This window comes from Solanum tuberosum, unplaced genomic scaffold (assembly GCF_000226075.1).
Source record: "Solanum tuberosum cultivar DM 1-3 516 R44 unplaced genomic scaffold, SolTub_3.0 scf00146, whole genome shotgun sequence".
In the NCBI taxonomy this organism is placed as follows: Eukaryota; Viridiplantae; Streptophyta; class Magnoliopsida; order Solanales; family Solanaceae; genus Solanum; species Solanum tuberosum.
The window spans coordinates 178,466-196,372 of NW_006239076.1; the positions used below are offsets into that span (position 1 = coordinate 178,466).

General features: G+C 30.5%; 1 long non-coding RNA gene across 1 annotated transcript; it reads left to right on the forward strand.

Annotated features, from left to right (window-relative positions):
* Positions 1-4,258: 4,258 nt before the first annotated feature.
* LOC102601061 (uncharacterized) lies at positions 4,259-10,122 on the forward strand. Its single transcript, XR_367678.1, has 3 exons — positions 4,259-4,469; positions 5,197-5,235; positions 9,534-10,122. It is a non-coding gene; the product is annotated as an uncharacterized lncRNA (long non-coding RNA).
* Positions 10,123-17,907: the final 7,785 nt, after the last annotated feature.

The window sequence follows — 17,907 nt, forward strand, 5'->3', positions numbered from 1 at the left end:
TTATATACAAAAATTAATAAAAAAGAAAAAAAATAATTTCTTTTGAAAAGGAAGTCTTCTTCTCCGCTCCCTCTGCCATTCTCATCTACCATTTCCATAATCTTTTGTACACATACACACCCCACCCCACCCCCTCCACCTATCTATTTCTCTCACCGTCTCCAATTCTTCTTCTTCTTCTTCTTTTTCTCTTTTTATAATTTTTTATGTAGATCTGCATATTCAATATTCCGGCAAAACTCCATTTAATCCGGTGAAATAAATATGAATTAATTTTTTTGGATAAAAGTTTGTTATTATCTGGTATAATTGTGATAAATAATTACAAATGGGAAGAAGATAAAGGCAATGAATAGAAGGTTTTGATGCTATTAAAATGAAAAAGAATAGGTATTTAGCTTGGGTAGATGGTGTATTGCTGACGTTGATGAAAGGAGTAAGATTCGATGGAGGAAAAAAATATGTGAGTTGATCAATGGAGGAGAAGGAAGAGGTCGAATGATGGTTTACTGGGATGCCGGTGCCGATAGAAGGGCGATGGAAGAGGGATATGGGTTTTGAAGAAGAAGACGCGGGGTGGGGAGGGTAATTCAAAAGAATAAATTTTATTTTCTTAAAAAAACATTTTGGATTATTTAAATAGATCTTTTTAAAAAGTTGGATCCAATGCCACGTGTCATCATTTTATTGGTATGTTTATTATGTACAAGCGTTTGAAATACACGCATTTTAATATTTTAACTGATTGTCATTTTATGTTAAATAGGTATTTATTTCATAAGGCTAAAGTGTTCAATAGGAACAAATATAGATTGATGTGTTCAAATGAAATATGCAGGCAACTTTAAAGGGTTGCATATGACTTTAAGCCTAAATATTAATTCACATGTAAAATCCTGCCTTAACATTCATTGTTAGAAGGAGGAGGTAGGCCTTTCATTCACTAATTTCAAATTTAAGTTGTGTCCATATGAAGCCGTGGATCAATCTACACCTCATAGAATTAAGGAGAAAAAAGCCAATCTCATGATCATTGGTACTTTACCAATGAAGAAGGCAACAACAGTGACAAATAGATACTAAAAATACAAAAAAAATAATTAACAACTCTCAAATAGACTGGAGTGGGAGGCATGTTAACATTAGAGATAATTTTGAACTCCTCCCACACTTTGGCTTGGATTCAAGTGTCCAAATCTTAGGTTAGGTGTTTAAATGAATATAAAAGGATAATTTTAAGGGTCTTCTATGTATTCAACCTACTAACATCATGTGCAAAACGACCGCAAATATACACATACATCCATCAAGACAACACAGATAAAACTAAAACATAGATATCTACAAAATAAACAGAGCACAAACTATAAATAACTTTAATTTAAAGTAGAATACAAGCTTCAAAATCACGAATACCCAAGATTCCAAGCAAGAGAAGCTAAAATTAAGTTCACTAAAATTAAGTTCAAATATAACTCACTTAAAAAAAAAAAGAAGTGAAAATGTCGAAGCAATAATGGACAAACAACTGAATTATATTCTATGTTGCTTAGACTCTTCAACAGGTGTGTGCCATTTGGAGAATCTGACACGCATGTGGCATAGAAAGTGAAAAGTTCTCGCAACTTAGACTGAACCAAAGCATGATAAGAATTATACTAACACCTAAAACTGAAAGAAAAAAATTAATGAAATACACAAGTGACAACGGAATAAAAATCACTGAAGCTGAGTGTCAGAGCAAATAGAAATCAACAAAGAGACTACATTGATTTTTGCGGCAAACAAACAAGTGTAGAAGAATATAATGAAACTTCAAAAATTCTCCCATCTCTTCACTCTTCTATATACTAAATAAATATTGATTGATATGTAAATTGAATATGATTGGCAGCTATCACAAACAAAAGTCAAAAACTACTTAGTGAACATAACATATAGTTGCATTTTCAAACTTCAATCGGATACATACCTTAGAATATGATTGGCAGATATCATAAACAAAAGTCAAAAACAACTTAGGTGAACATAACATATAGTTACATTATCAAACTTCAATCGAATACATATAAATAATTTTCTAGAACACAACAAAAATCAAACAGTCTAATGAACATTTCTTTAAATTTTCTAGATATAAATAATTTTTACATTTTTTAAAATTCTGTATAGAATTTTTTTGTATAGAGAGTATTCCCTATGTTTAAAAGTGAATGGTTGACTTTGAAATGCTATGAGTGATCCTTTGGGGTTGTCCAGTGGTTTGGGCTTAGGACTTTTATGCCGAGGTCTCAAGTTCAAAATCCCGTGCCGGCAATATCAAGGAGTTTGCCTTATAGATCGCGCTCATCGCACGGGACTTGTCTAGTGCGTATTATTTTTACCTACCTTTGTGATATATCTATATTAACAAACGTGATAATATTAATCATATAAAGCTATTAGCGCTCTCTTTACCAGTCTTTTTGGAAAAAAATATATGATACAAAATAGCATTTTCATTACTATGTAATAAGTGAAAAAAGTTCATAATATTTTCATCACATTTAACAAATTATATTACAATGTATGATCGTACGAACTTCTTTACTCTCTGCAAATCATAACAAATGAGCATCAATTGTTGTATTAGATAAGAAAAAGAAGAAACTTACCATATTTTTTGAGTTTAATTTTTTATAATGATAATCTAGAGTTGTCTAAGTCTTTGATTGGAACTATACAATCCAATTGTAACCTATTTTCTTTTGTGCTTGAAAAATCTTCATTTAGTTTCATTATGCGATAAAAAAGTTAAGAATTAAGGAAATAAACATCCAATGTAATGATATGTTCTGCCCTTAAGCAAATGCACTCCTACTTGGTACTTACTTTAAATTTTTCTTCCATTAGTCAGGATAGACACTTTATAACTTATTTAATCTCTAAATTTATGAAAATGTACGTACGATTTGAAAGCAAATATCAAATATTATACAACTGACAACTTGGAGCAAAAAATTGAGAGAGAAATGAGAATCCTACCTTAAATTGTAAAAAGAGAGCTAAAAGTTTTCTTGAAAGAGAGCCAATAAAGCCAAAAAAATATATGGAGGTTTGAGTTGTATTTGTCAGTGGAAGAAGTACAGAAATGAATGCTTCGAGAACTATGTGGAGTATTTTTTTTAGTCTGAAATGACCAATATACCCTTGGTCGTCATGCTCTTCATGTTTCTATATAATAGAAATATATATATTCTCTTATATATAAGCCAACAACACTAGGGACTATCACAACATAAAAGAATTGTACCAAAAGCAATCTAAATGGTACATTATATTACTGAGTTTTAGCTAAAAATATCCTTAAACTATACCCCAACTTAAACTACATCCTTAAATTATCCTTTTTAACAAAAAACATCCTCCAAGTATTTAAAACTTAATCGCTTTCGTCCCTCTATTAAAATTTGTCAAAAAATTAGCGAATTCCACACAAAAACAGATGCAATTCGTATTATTCTCATTAAAAAAATCTATTATATTATTACCGGTTAGAAAAAGCATAAAAAAAAAAAAAAAAAAAAATTGAGACTCGTGTTTGCTGTTAAAAAAACAATTTTAGAACGGTGTAATTCTACGAGGAGACATGATCTGCTCTTTTCCTTTACCAACTGAATGGAGTTGGAGCTTAATTTCACACAATCTTCACCTTGCAAAGTCAAAATGTCGTTAAAACAATAATTTTTTGGGAAAAAATTGAAAATTGAGTTGATAAAGATTCAACTAATTTTGATCTTTAGTACTCAAATTTCATTTTTCATTATTAGAAGTAAAAGTCTCCAAACGACACCACTTTTTGCAGATTCAATGAAAACAAAACATTTCCATTGATAATTCTTTGATATCAAATCAAATGAAAAGTAAATAAAAATAAAATTGTTAATTAAAAGGAAGACAATGTAAAACGTTGTTACTAAAAAAAATTATAATATTATTTTAGATGTATGTATAATGAGGGTGATTTCGAGAGTTTAATTTGTTGAGAAGTGTGAATCATAAATGATGTTGTGAAGAATTTGTTAATTTTTTATAAATTTTAACAAAATGATGAAAGTTGTAAAATTTTAAATAATTGAAGGATGTTTTCTATTAAAAAATAATAGTGAAAGGATGTAGTTTAAATTGAGGGTATAGTTTAAGGACGTTTTTGACCAAAAACTCTAATATTACTGCTTACTCCTTTCCATGAAAACACATGTCAGCACCACTACGAAGCATGTGTACTAATTGCACAAAATGTAGCTCCACCCCCCTCTGCTTCACAACTGTGCAAAACCAAAGTTCAATTCCTCTCCGACCCTCAAAGACTTCGTCCAGTCGCCGGAGGTTTCATCAGAGTGGTGAAAATCGGTCGACTCCGTCTTTCTCCAGAGAAAATCGGTGAAGTCATTGCAAAGAAAACTGTAAAGAATAGGAAGGGTTTTCAGGTAACCGTGCAAAATCGTCTATTTTATATGAATTTTGACTTCTCCCCCTTTATCCCTCGTGGTCAGAATTAACTACAGAGGATGGCGGTGACAAGCCAAGTCTTGATGCCGACGAGTTCATTTACCTTTTGCACTGGTCGTTTCTCTTTTGCTATATTTATTGTTTACATGTTAGATCCATATGTGTATATGTGTTGTTGCATGTTGGTAAATTATGTACTAATTAGAGAAATTAATATTTTAACCTTAGGTTTAAAGTTGTGGTTCTTTAGAAATTGGGGGATTTTAGAATCAAACCGATCTCTAAACTACAGATAGTCCTATTTAGAGTTCAGAGGCAACAAATGGACGAAAACTATTATGAAACTACTTGATAGAGCTACGGACGACTCATTTAGCGAGGTAATGAATTGAATTTTCACTTTATCAGAAAAGGTATATATAGGTATTTGTGGCAGTTTTCATCTTTCGTACCGATGGTCATGATATTTCATTAATTATGATATCAATTTTTGGTTTTTAATTCTCCTTTATTCTCTCTGTTGATGGTTGTAAAATTATAGTTTGTTTGAACAATACATGATGATCAAATCTCCACTTTTTCATTTTTACAATTCGTTAACTACATTCTACGTATAATACAACTGTGACGCCGAGTTGTGTTGTTTTGATTGTTGAACATATTGATCTCATTTGCTATATTCATGGTTTTCTTTGATTTTTGCAGGTTTTATGACTTTTGATGAGCAACAAATGTCGTTGGATTGTAAGTAGCTATACATTTCCTTCTCCTTTAATATATTTCATTTCACTAGCTTATTGTAGGGATGGTCTGGATGAGTTGTTTGAGCTTAAGGTCCTCTTTTTTTGTTCGTTTTTCTCCGTGTTATGGTTCTTCTGTGTGCTTCTATGTTTGGGTGCATTTTTTTAATAGCAACTGCACTTTTTATTTTTATTTTTTTCACAGTTCATAATTATATGTCGTGTTTAGGATCAAATGAAAATAGTTTCTCTACCTTCTCAAGTTATGGATAAGGTTGTGTACACCATCTTTCCTACACCTCACTTGTGGAAGACCTAGCAAAGTACAAAATATAAATAAAGCACAAGATCAATAGGTAATTCCAATGGTTAGGATTAATATTCATTTTGTTTTGCTACAATTATATCAAGTATGTTGTTTGCTAGGAGTCCTTTTAGTTCATTACTGATTTGTATTTCGGTTGGAAATATAGAAAACCGTTTTAATAGAGTACCTTAATCATTATTTGAGTATTGGAATAAAACTGCTCCAAATGGAACAATATGTATATTTAGTGTTCATATAGCCCATCTCAATTGGTTTAGGTTTGAAGCATAGTTTTTTTAATTTGTTGATCACAATTTTCTGTGCATAACAGTTTATTTTTCCTGAAAAAAGTAGGATCATTTTGTCATCATGTTTGCTAGGTTCATCGTTTCCATAACAACTTCTTCTTTTCCTTTGCAATGTCAGATCTTTTTGGACTTCTCTCATTTGTTATCCACTTATTGTTCTGCTAAATCTTTGAACAAGTTCTAGCTACAATGGATTTATGTGACAGAGACAGTACTCCAGTTTATATGCATTTTATAAGTTGTTTAACTTTTGACTAATATAAGGTGTATGATGCTATACATACATAAATAAATATGACAGATTAAATATTTTCTTTGAACACAAAGGTCATATTTAGCTGGAGTTAGTGCCTAAGGTAGCTATTTCTACTGGTACAATTAGCTAAGTTGAAGGATATTAATGGAGAAATTTCTTGAGGTATGATAGAATAAATGAAGATGGATTAACACCCACATTTTTCATGGCTCTTACAAATTATTATGGGCTATATCAAAGAAGAAAGAAAAGTTATGATTTCAATGGGTTCATACGTTCTATATAAAAGGAAACTCTATAGACAATGTTCCTACACGTAAGAAAGCGAGTTGGGTAGTTAGGAAAATATTGGATGCAAGCTCTTCGTTGGCTACGGGAATCCCCTGCCATACTGCCCTTGACAATTTCGTTGATAAAGGTCATGTGGCTGTCAAAAGTTGTTAGTAACAGATCGCCCAAAAACACTATCCTAGGATTCCTGTATACTGTCGTTGTCTACCATACTTGGATGGAGAAAAGCAATAGTAATGGTCTCAATTCTTAGACCTTGAGTTCAAAAGGACCACCTGTATATATTTGCAATTTGGTTGAATAAAATTTTATCTTTTGACCAAAAATAAAAAGAAAGAAAAGAAAACTAACAAGGATCACGTAGTCTGATATGTGGAATTTGTGGACTTATCATTCTTCCTCACTCTTTCAGCATTGGATTTACATGTTTCGGTAGGTTCTTGATGAGTTTTTTTTTATGTTCTTCCGTCTTTCAGATTGTTAAGTTTTTCTACTAGATCTGTGATAATTGTGTTGATAATGCACCAAATTTATTGGCAAATTATTAGAAGAGAATGTAAAAATTGACTCCCTAATAAATAATGTTGAGATTTAATGCAGTGAACTATTCTACAAAATAAAATTATATATTTCCTCTTTTATTTAGTTTCTCTTATGCAATATTATTTTTCAGAATGTCATTTCTGTTAACTCCCTATAATGTCCTTTGATTGAATTTATATGAATTATATTAACTCAACTGACACACAGTCTTTTTTATACTTTCCTATAAGATAAGAAAAATTATGATGATTTTCAAGTATTTAACATAAATATGAGGACTTTAAGAGCCTATTTGGATTGTGACTTATTTCAAATCTTTTCAAGTCAAAATTACTTTTAAACATTTTTGAAGTATTTCGATAAAATAAAGTAGTGCTTATAAGGAAGCCTGTTTGGATTGGCTTTTTTTAAGTCAAAATTACTTTTAAGTAGTTTTGAAGTATTTCGATAAAATAAAGAAATGCTTATAAGCATTTATTTTTAAGTCAAAATAACAAAAACAGGCCAAAAATCATAAGTAAAATTTTTTAACTGATGACTTTTGGCTTATGGGTCATAAGTCAAGAGCCAATCCAAAGTTTGTTTTTGTGTTCCCTATGACTGATAAGATTTATGTAATTGGTCGATCTATGTCAAGAGCTATGATATGTCAATTAGTCTATCTATTTCATAGATTTTGATCAGCCACAATACTACTACCAAAGAAAAATGTGTTTGTAGTTTTTCTATCTATAAGAAGCTCATATAATCATGTGTGAAATTTACCATAAAGTTTACATAAAAATGTAGCTGATAACTAAATTTGTGTATTTTGTTTTTTTCTTATTTTGTTTGTGGCATTTATAATTTGACCTGACTGACTTTTCGGACAGATTCTACTTGAATCATTCTCTTCACAAGAATGAGTTTGATTTTGCTCATGGCATTAAGCAGATGAAGTGTTAGGATGGCTTCAAAAGTCAAAACTATGGATTAACTGAGTGGTATAAATGTTACAAGTTTGAGCTTTTTTCCAAACTAAGATAAGATTAATTGTAATAGGTTGTAGTGCTTTTACATTATTTTTACCAAGGAATTTCTCTATTTTGTTCCGTTGATAACTTGATATTAACGTGTTCAATTTGCTTTTAGCAACTTCTAAATGCCTACTTTGTGATGCTCTTCTAGACACTATAACTCATAGCGAACCTGCATATTCTAATGCAAAAGTTGTTGTCATTCTTTTAATTTTACTATATGCATTGATTGCAATCAAATTTGTTTTTTTGTTGTTAGTCTGTTATATTAAATTGCTTATTTTAACGATGATAAAGTGTTGTTACAACTAAAAAGGGAAAAATGAAGGATAAAACTGGGCTATTTTGAGGAGAACTAATATGATGATATCATGTAACTTTGGGAGCTTTCGTGTTCTCAAGCATGTTTACTGCTATTATAATTTTGCAATGGTGCCAACTCGATGTTTATAATCTTGAGCTATGAGTTTCTCAATATTTAGCAGTATTAATCACTAACTTAAGTTGCGAAAAAAAAAGCCAGATAATGCGCACTTAATGGAGTTGCATATTGATTATCATAGATCTGACTTCCTGTAAACCTTGCAAATTAAGTGTTCTACCATCTTTTGATTCTATATATGAATGTTCCTTTGAATGTATCATTTAACTATTTTTTGTAATGCAAGAATTCTTTAACCACTAGATTTTACCTGTATGCTAATCAAAACAAATTATGTGTGACAACATGTGGAAGTAGCTTCTCTTTTTATCATTTTGACAAGTCTAGATAAGTATGTTATGGTGTATTTTATTAGTAAGAAGTTGTACTTGAAATGTTGTCTCTGCTCTTCTTTTTGAAAATGTATGGCCATGACCATGATGAGGGTGTGAAGAACTTGGCATTTGTTTATCCAAACAAATAATTTTATGTAGTTCCTTTTACTGGAATCTATAATGCCATGTAAATGTGATTCTTCTAAAAAAATGCTCACTGTATTTTTGAAAATACGTAGGATCTAATCAAATATTTCTTTGTTTTGAAGGATATTAAGCTCTTATGTACCCGATGTGTACCCTATCAGAAAGTAAATATCACACATTTTTAACAGAGGAAGAGAATCAGTTGGAGAATGCATTGTCTTATTTGTCATTGTTCAGGAGAATACATAACAATAACAAGAATGGTACTCTACTTTTAGGAAAATTTTGCAAGATAGATTTTAAAAATTCTACTTAAAATAAGAAAATGAAGGAACTGATTGCTTCCATGTGTGCAAGGCAGTGTTCATTAACATTCTTATATATGTGTGTAAATTTTTTGCCCTTATGATGGCTTCTTCAATTACATGTCAAATAGGTGTTGCTTCATAAGTTCAGTTTTTTTTTTTTTTTTAAAATCCAATGTTACTACTGTTTTATTGTTTGTAGTAGCCAATTCTTTTGTGTTGCTTCTTCTTTTGCTGAAATTGCTGCATACATGTCAATTATTTTTTTATTTTTTCAAAAACGATGTATAAGGTTCAGTTAAAGATGGCGAATTCACTCTTAATTCTACATTTTCAGCTATGAAGTTTCTCACTCCGTCATTCCCTCTTTCAGGTAAACAATGGAGAGAGAGGAAGAAGGTGTAGAAGGGTCAGGAGAAATGATTGCGGCGAGTCTGGGCTTAATTCATTTGATATGATTAGAATTTTTTGGTTGGCATAAAATCAGCAGTGTTATCATTACTTCTATTTACTCAACTGGATTCTTATCAAGTAAAATGAGTGATGATATGTATAATTCAGAACAGAAAACATGTTCTCTTGCAAGCACCAAATCAACACTCACTGAAGTCATGCACACAATTAATGAGCGAAGGGGTAAGTAATCGACTGTGAAAGTTAGTTTGCCATGTTATGTTGTATACTTTTTATACAGTGTCGTTAAATTGCACAAGAAAGATTGATGATGTACCAGCTTTTTAGAGAAAGAAGTCTGAGTTGATTTAGCCAAGAAGCTTGAGGAATTTGGAAAACCTATGTAGTAAAATTTGCAGGGAAACACAAGAAGACACTATTATTTGGCTTGTACTACTTGTGCATAATTTTTTTTTGAAGATTTGTATTTGCCCTTCCCTAACATTTCACATATATGATTTCCACTCGGGTGAATCATACCATCATATAAGCTTATGCAATTTTAAGTGTGTTTTTCATGAGCTATTTTTTTGCTCTTTTTTTATTACTTTGGTGCTATGATTTTTCACCAAATGACTATGCAAAGCATTCACTACATTAAATATAAAGTGTTGGGCCCGTGCTGGCACGGGCCATGCCTATCTAGTATATATATATAAAGGGAAAGTCTATACAGGCTCAATCATCATTATTTGAAAGGAAAAATCACACCATATACACATTTAAGAGACAATATTATGGGTTTTAAACTTACTCTTAAAAAATTCTTACTTATAACAGTTTATTTACGGGTTATAACATATAATTAAATTTAACTTTATTTAAAAATCAATTACAATTTAATTTAATAAATGATTAATCTCTTTATATTTTTATATAATTAATTATTAATAGTTAATTAATTTGATTGCAATTCCTTTTTTAAAATTGAAATTATCAGTTACATGAATTTAGGGATGTACATTGATTAGACTTCCTTGTTTACCGTTACACTTAAAACATCCCATACGCTAATCCCCCCCCTCCCCCCACGCCTATCAGATTCTACACGCCACCACCCCACTACCCCACATTCACAACCGTGCATTCCATCTTTCTCACAACCCCACTACCCTAACTTCACAATCGTCCCTCTCGTTACGTTTCTCATCATCATCATGTCTAAGAAAACGATTGCAACGCCTCAAAAGAGTCCTAAATTGGTTGAAGGAACTTCTATGGATGAAGTTCATGCTCCAACTTTCAATATGTTAACTCAAACTCCGCCGCCAAAAATTGTTGAAACTCCGGCAAAGGGTGATTCCTCTTAGTTGAAGGATCAAAAGGAGAAAAAAAATGAAGCAAAGAAAAGGGTCAGCCCGACAAATCAAAAGGGGAAGAAGAGGAAGGGGAAAATTGTTGAAACCCCTTCTGATTTTGATTCTGATTTTGTTAGTGAAAACGAAGCAAAGAAAAGGGTGAGCCCGGAAAATCAAAAGGGGAAGAAGAGGAAGAGAAAAATTGTTGAAACCCCTTCTGGTTTTGATTTTGTTAGTGAAATAAAAAACAACATTATGCTTATTGTTGTTTTCGAAACATTTGTTTAGGTGAAAATTGTATGAAATCTGAATAATATGTGTATGAATTTGGCTTTAAAGTTTGATTGATGGATATTGTATGAATTGTGGTATAATATTGGTATGCAAATGGTATGAACTGCGTATTAACATTGGTGTGATTGTCTCTTAACTGTGTATACGGTATGAATTGTTAAATTGGTATGCAAGTTGTATGAATTGTTAAATTAGTATGTTTTGTATGAATTTTGAATAATATTGATATGAAATTGAAATTTTTTCTATTAGGAAGGTTTCTTTTTCTATTTATACATTAATGTATTTAAAGTGTTAACATTGGTAAACAAATGGTATAAATTGATAATAAGTGTTGTTTTTACAATTATTTTTAGTGTAGTTAGAGAAATTTTTGAAAGTAGCTTGTTAAATGCCACAGTGCACATGAAGCTGGTATGATGTTTGAATAATATTGTGTGAATTTTTTTCAAATATGGTATAAGGTATTACTGAAATTTATGTATATGCATGTGTATGAAACATGAATAATATTTGTATGAACATACTTTTATATATGTTTTATGAATGTTTATATGAAATTGATTTATTTTTTATTTAATTTATATGATATAATTTTAATTATAACTACTTATAAACTGTAGTTAGTGTTGGAATGAAACTTGAATAATATTTGTATGAAGTATGTTTTAATTTGGTATAAACAATTTTATTTTATAGGCAAGGAAGGTATCCACACACTGGTCTTCATGTACAAACATGAATGTTTTTGCTGATCTGTTGAAATTCCTCGGGCAAGAGAGGTTTCAACAATTTCTGGAACAAATACCTTTTGGTGTATTTTATGAGATGCACAACATAAAGATTCAATGTCAACTATTGCGGCATTTGTTTCTTCTTGAATATGAAAACGTCAGAGACGACATGTTTATTGTCAAAATAAACGATACAGAACTACGTTTTGGAATCAAGGAATTCACAGCAGTATCTGGTCTCAAATGTGAACTCCTTACTGACTTTTTTTCAGATCCGTCTATTCCAAATAGACTTATCAAAAAATATTTTGGTGAAATCACCAAAGTCTCTAAATTAGACTTTTTGAATAAGTTTAAAGAGCCTAACTTATTTGAGCCCGAAGACCATTTTTAAATTGATGTTTTGTACTTCATTAGTACATTTTTAACTGGTTCTGAGGCCTCCAAAACAACCATATCTAAATTGTATTTTGATTTGGTTGAGTCCGGTCAGTATATCAACTTCCCTTGGGGCAATGAATGTTTTAGATTGACTCTTAAAGCTTGCAGTCATAGGTTGATAAATAATACTACATCATTCAAATTTAGCCAATTCCACCTAGCGTTGCAGATTAGTTTTATGAGTGTTGTCATCCTTTTCACAACACAATTGCTATCCGTGTTGCAAATGGCACACCGCGTATTCTCAACTGGAAGACATCAAATGAGAGTATTTTCTTCGATGACTTAAAGAATACAATTTTCAAAACATATGGCAATCAGGTCATTTTTTAGTTATTGTCCTTTAATAATTATCATTATCTTCTCTTTTTTTTTTTTATAAATTTTAATTCTCACATCTTATTTTGTTATTACAACATAAATTCAGAAACATAGTGCTTATTGACGAAGAGATGAATGCCATTGATCAGAACAATTTACATCAATCTTCTAGTCACCATGAGACAGAAAATCAAGCAACATCAGAAAGGAATAATGTTGACTTCGATGAAAAGTATGTAGAGTTGAAAAAGGAAATTGCAGAGGTATACAATAAAAAATTATGATTTAGTTTTTTTTTAACATATTACAAAGAATTTAACCACTCTTTAATGCTTAATGACAGGTTCGGGTGGAGTTGAAAGAACTGAAGGATAATGTTATTTTTCAATCCCTTTTCATTTACTTATTATTAATTATTTTTCTGTAATACTTTAATGTTTAACATATATGTTTATATCTATTGACAAGGTTGACAAGCATATGACCGAATAGATTGCATATGTCTATAATTCGACAAAGTTAATAATTGATGAAATTAGGTCTTCAAGAGGTCAACCAACACAAACATCACACCAAGAGGTATTAAATGGTATTAAAGGGTTTGACAAAGTTAAGAACTGAAACAATTGGTGTATCTACTTTTTTGGTTTGAAATTGATATTATCATGGTATGGATTGTGTATGTGAAAGTAATTATGAAATGTATGAATTTGGACTAAAGTTAGTACTATATTGGTATGAACTTTGTATGAGCAAATCTTATGCATTATTTTCTAGCTTATGTTTGTTTGATATTGGTATTATGTTGGTATGAATATTGAGTGAAGTAGTTTTTATGCATGTGTTTGTTTGTTGTTTGTCAGTGTTATTATAAAATTTGTATTACCTTATGTATTAATAATGTATGAATTGGTATTGCACAATATTTTATGTTGTTTTAATTTTGGTATTAATATAGTATTAAATTTGTGAAAGGCAATATTAATGACAGGTTATTGTTGTTGGTTTAAACTTTGTATTAATCTTGTATAAAATTTGTATGAGACAATCTTTTCGCATTATTTTATGATTGAATTTTATATTACTTCATACATTAGGATGATGCACGTCAACATGTTGAAGAATCTGAAAAAGCTTCAATGGATCAGCCTTCAGTTTCAATGAGGGAATACGTTGATAATTCAAACACTGATGATATGAGTATCAATCCTAATATGATATGTATATTCACTTACAAAGTTTTTTTAACATTTTTTTTTTTTGAATATATAGCTGAAGTGCAGAATTCAATTGACCAAACAGTTGGTGTTGTTTTTAATGCTGACATACCTGGATCATCAACTTCAAAACCATCAACATTGGATGATTATCCGAATTTGACTATGACACAGATTGTTGAACTTGATCCAATTCTCAATGCTAATACAACTCCAGATGTGAAACCAAGAAATAGGAACCCCAGCAAGTATGACACATCTCCTTACATTCGGTTGTCGGAAGGTGAAATTCAGTTTAAGAAGAGTTCCTACTTTCTTTCGTATCAAACATCCGTTTGAAAGTCACATTGGGTTTGAGGTTGCAGCTGAGTTGATCGATGAGTTTAACAAATGGGTTTTCAAAAATGTTTTGCGTGGCAGGTATATGTGTAAATAAAACCAATTTTCTCTTTAAATACTATCCAATTAATGCGTATACAATGTTTATTATATATTATTAATATTCACAGAAAATCTGCGTATTCAAAGCTTAAAGATAATTTTGAACCTCAAATGAACTTTGGTGTTGTCAAAGTTTCAGAAAATGATTTTTTCAACATAATGGTTAAACCTAGCAGGCCTTGGGAAGACGGTGTAAGTCATATCTATCAACTTTTTAAATAGTTAATTTAAAAGTCATATTTCAGATTTTTGTAATTATATTTGTAGTTTTTGTTTAAAATCTATTTTAAAATATGCATATCCATCATGTATGCATATTGAATGATTTCTGAATAACCTTGGTATAAAATGTTCGTGTATGCTGTCAGTATGATTATTGAATGAATTTGGTATAAAAAACAAACTGTCATGAACAGTACATTAAACAAGTAGCTAAAATGAAATTGATATGCATTCTGTATATATTTGAAACATTTTTTAATGGCTTTTTATTTGGTAACAGCATGTTAATACCATTATGTATTAACTGCGAAAGAAGGCAAGGTACTCTCCAATACCATTATCATATAGTACGATTGACTGTTGGTTTATGACGTGGGTTGATAACATTGAGAAATAGTGGAGAGCTTCAAATTGCGACATGAGATCCATTTCTCCCGATCACGATGTTGGACAGTGCATTAGAGGCTTCAAACTACTTGCCAACATTTCTTGGGACAGTGTTGATGATGTCATCATTCCTGTCAATATTAGTGAATCATTTCACTGATTTTTGGTTGTATTCCGAATCAAGCTTAGATATCTAAATGCATATGATTCGATGAGGGGAGGATCTGTTTACACCAAGAAAGTCAATGAAGCTGTTGGTAAACTTGCCACAATGATACCACTTTTTTTTATGAGCACAAAATTTTATGGTAAAAGGCTTGATCTGTATGCCAATAAACTCTCCAAATATGTTGACAAGTCTCAATCCAACCCACTTGAAGTCAAGCATATGATGCTTGTGCCTCAACAAAAAGATAGTTCCAAGTATGTATTTCTATACTTTACTGATTTCATCAGAAAAAGTTAACTTAATTCATTTATTAAAAAAAAATTTCCTTCAATTTTTTTTCAGTGATTGTGGTTTGTACACATGTATATTTGCTGAATACATTAGTAATGGTGTTTTTGATATGCGTTCTGTTGATATCTATGCAAAGTACCATCGTCAAAGGTATGCCACAATCATATGGCATTATGGAAAAATAAAGAATGAGGATGGCGCGATCAGTGAGAGTGAAGTAACTGGTACGGTTGCTAGAAAATTTGGTGGACCTCGCATAGCAAAAGAACATGTTCCGGATACCAGCAATTATCCTACACCAAGATGAATGACAAGAAATTTGAGATAGTTGATTGTTCCTTCTACTTTTTAGAACTACATGTTTTTTTAAGTTTTGGACAATTTTTTTGTGTTTAAGTATTTGATGATATATAATATCCACTGTTTTATTCCAATCACATACCATCTACATATGAATTACTGATTGTCTATTATAATTCCAGGATACTAGTAATATACAGACTTCATAACAATTGGTTTCAACATTTAAACTTAGTTACTGTGTATTACTAACTAAAAACAAAAACAATATCAATTTATAGTTCATGAACCAACTTCGTCTTATAATTGGTATCCAAACTGTACACTTATGGCATCCAAATATATTCATGATTGATTTTTTTTACTTCATATTATAACACAAAAAATAAAAAAAAATAAAAAATGAATGAAGTTGGTATCCAACCTGTATAAATACCTTGAAGTTATGATTATGCCAATATAAAATAGTGATAATTGTATTTTTGTAACAGCCTCAATTAAATCTTATTTTTTAATTATTCAAGTTGGACACCTAATGGATACCAATTTATTTCTAGTTGTAAATTATATTCTTTTAACAATCATGGATTAAGTACTTCAAAGATGTATGAAATTGGTATACGTTTTGTATAAATACTTTAAGAAACGAATCTGACAACCTACATCAGCAATCATTAATTTTTGCACCAACATCAATTACATCTTGTTTTATATTGGATTCAACATTTAGACTTAATGATATTAATGTGTATTACTAACTAGATTCAAAAAGAATACCAATTTAGAGTTCATGAACCAACTTTGTCTTATAATTGATATTCAAACTGTACACTTATTGCATCCAAATTCATTCATGATTGATGTTTTTTACTACATATTCTAACACAATTTTTTTTTTGAATGAAGTTGATATCCAACACGTATGAATACCTTGAAGATATGATTATGCCAATGTAAAACAGTGATCATTGTATTTTGTTACAAACTCAACTACATCTTGTTTTTTTTATTCAAGTTGAACACCTAATGGATATCAAATTACTACATCAATTACATCTAATGCTAATTTTATTTATAGTAAGACTTTGGTTGGATACCAACTTAATACTCATGATATTTTATATTAAATACTCAGGATACCAAATGTATACCATAATTACCTTATGTAATTATCACTAATATGAACACTATATTTTATATTAAAATGGAATGAATTTTATTTTCAAGAGTATGCAATTTGTATGATTAATGAATGAATCTCGTATAAAATATGAACAGTATATTAAACACTTAGATGAAATGCATTTCATACCAATTCTGTTTCATATCAAAACAAAACACGAGTCTAAAAGAAAAAATAAAATAAAATTTCAATATAATCTAAACAAATAAAATATCATTTTTTTGGCACAAAATAATTTGAACATGTCGTCCTGTTGTGGCCAACTTGACGACATCTACTGCAAGTAACTTTAGACCTTTTGAATTTCACATCAGAAAATCATTTCCATCGTTCAAGTTGCGGTCTTCCTATAGTTCTCTTTGGACCAGGCGGCATCAATTTGGGCTCTGAAACATAACTTGGTATATCCCATGTACTCTCACATGTGAGAGGTTCAACAAGGATTACATATGCATCTTGAAAATTCTTCAAGCTATAAAAAGGAGAGCAGTAATCTGTTTCATGCAGTCTTCTGTATCTAAGAACTTTCATTCCATGCCCGCATGGTATCTCATCATTTTGAAATCTGCCGCAACTATATATTTTGGTATTTAAGTTTACTATGTACCGCTTTGGTCCATCAACAACAACATGCATATCAACTGTTGATGGTATTACCTAACACACAAAAATATTGCTCATTATAATGCTGTTACAAAAAAATAAGCCACAAAAAAGGTTTCAAATATATATACAGAATTGATATCAAATTAATTCCATCTATTTGTATAATGTACCGTTCATGCTAGTTGGCAGTGTATACTAAATTAATTTAGTAATCATACTAATTGCATACATGAATACCTTTAAATAATAATGAATAAATAAAAAATCATACCCTCATACTGCTAGACCAAGCAATACTTTTCTGGAGCTTAAGATCATATTTTTCTGTCAGGTATGATCTAGTTTTTACAGCCTCCTCGTTGTGCTTATGAATCCATCTTTGAACTATTA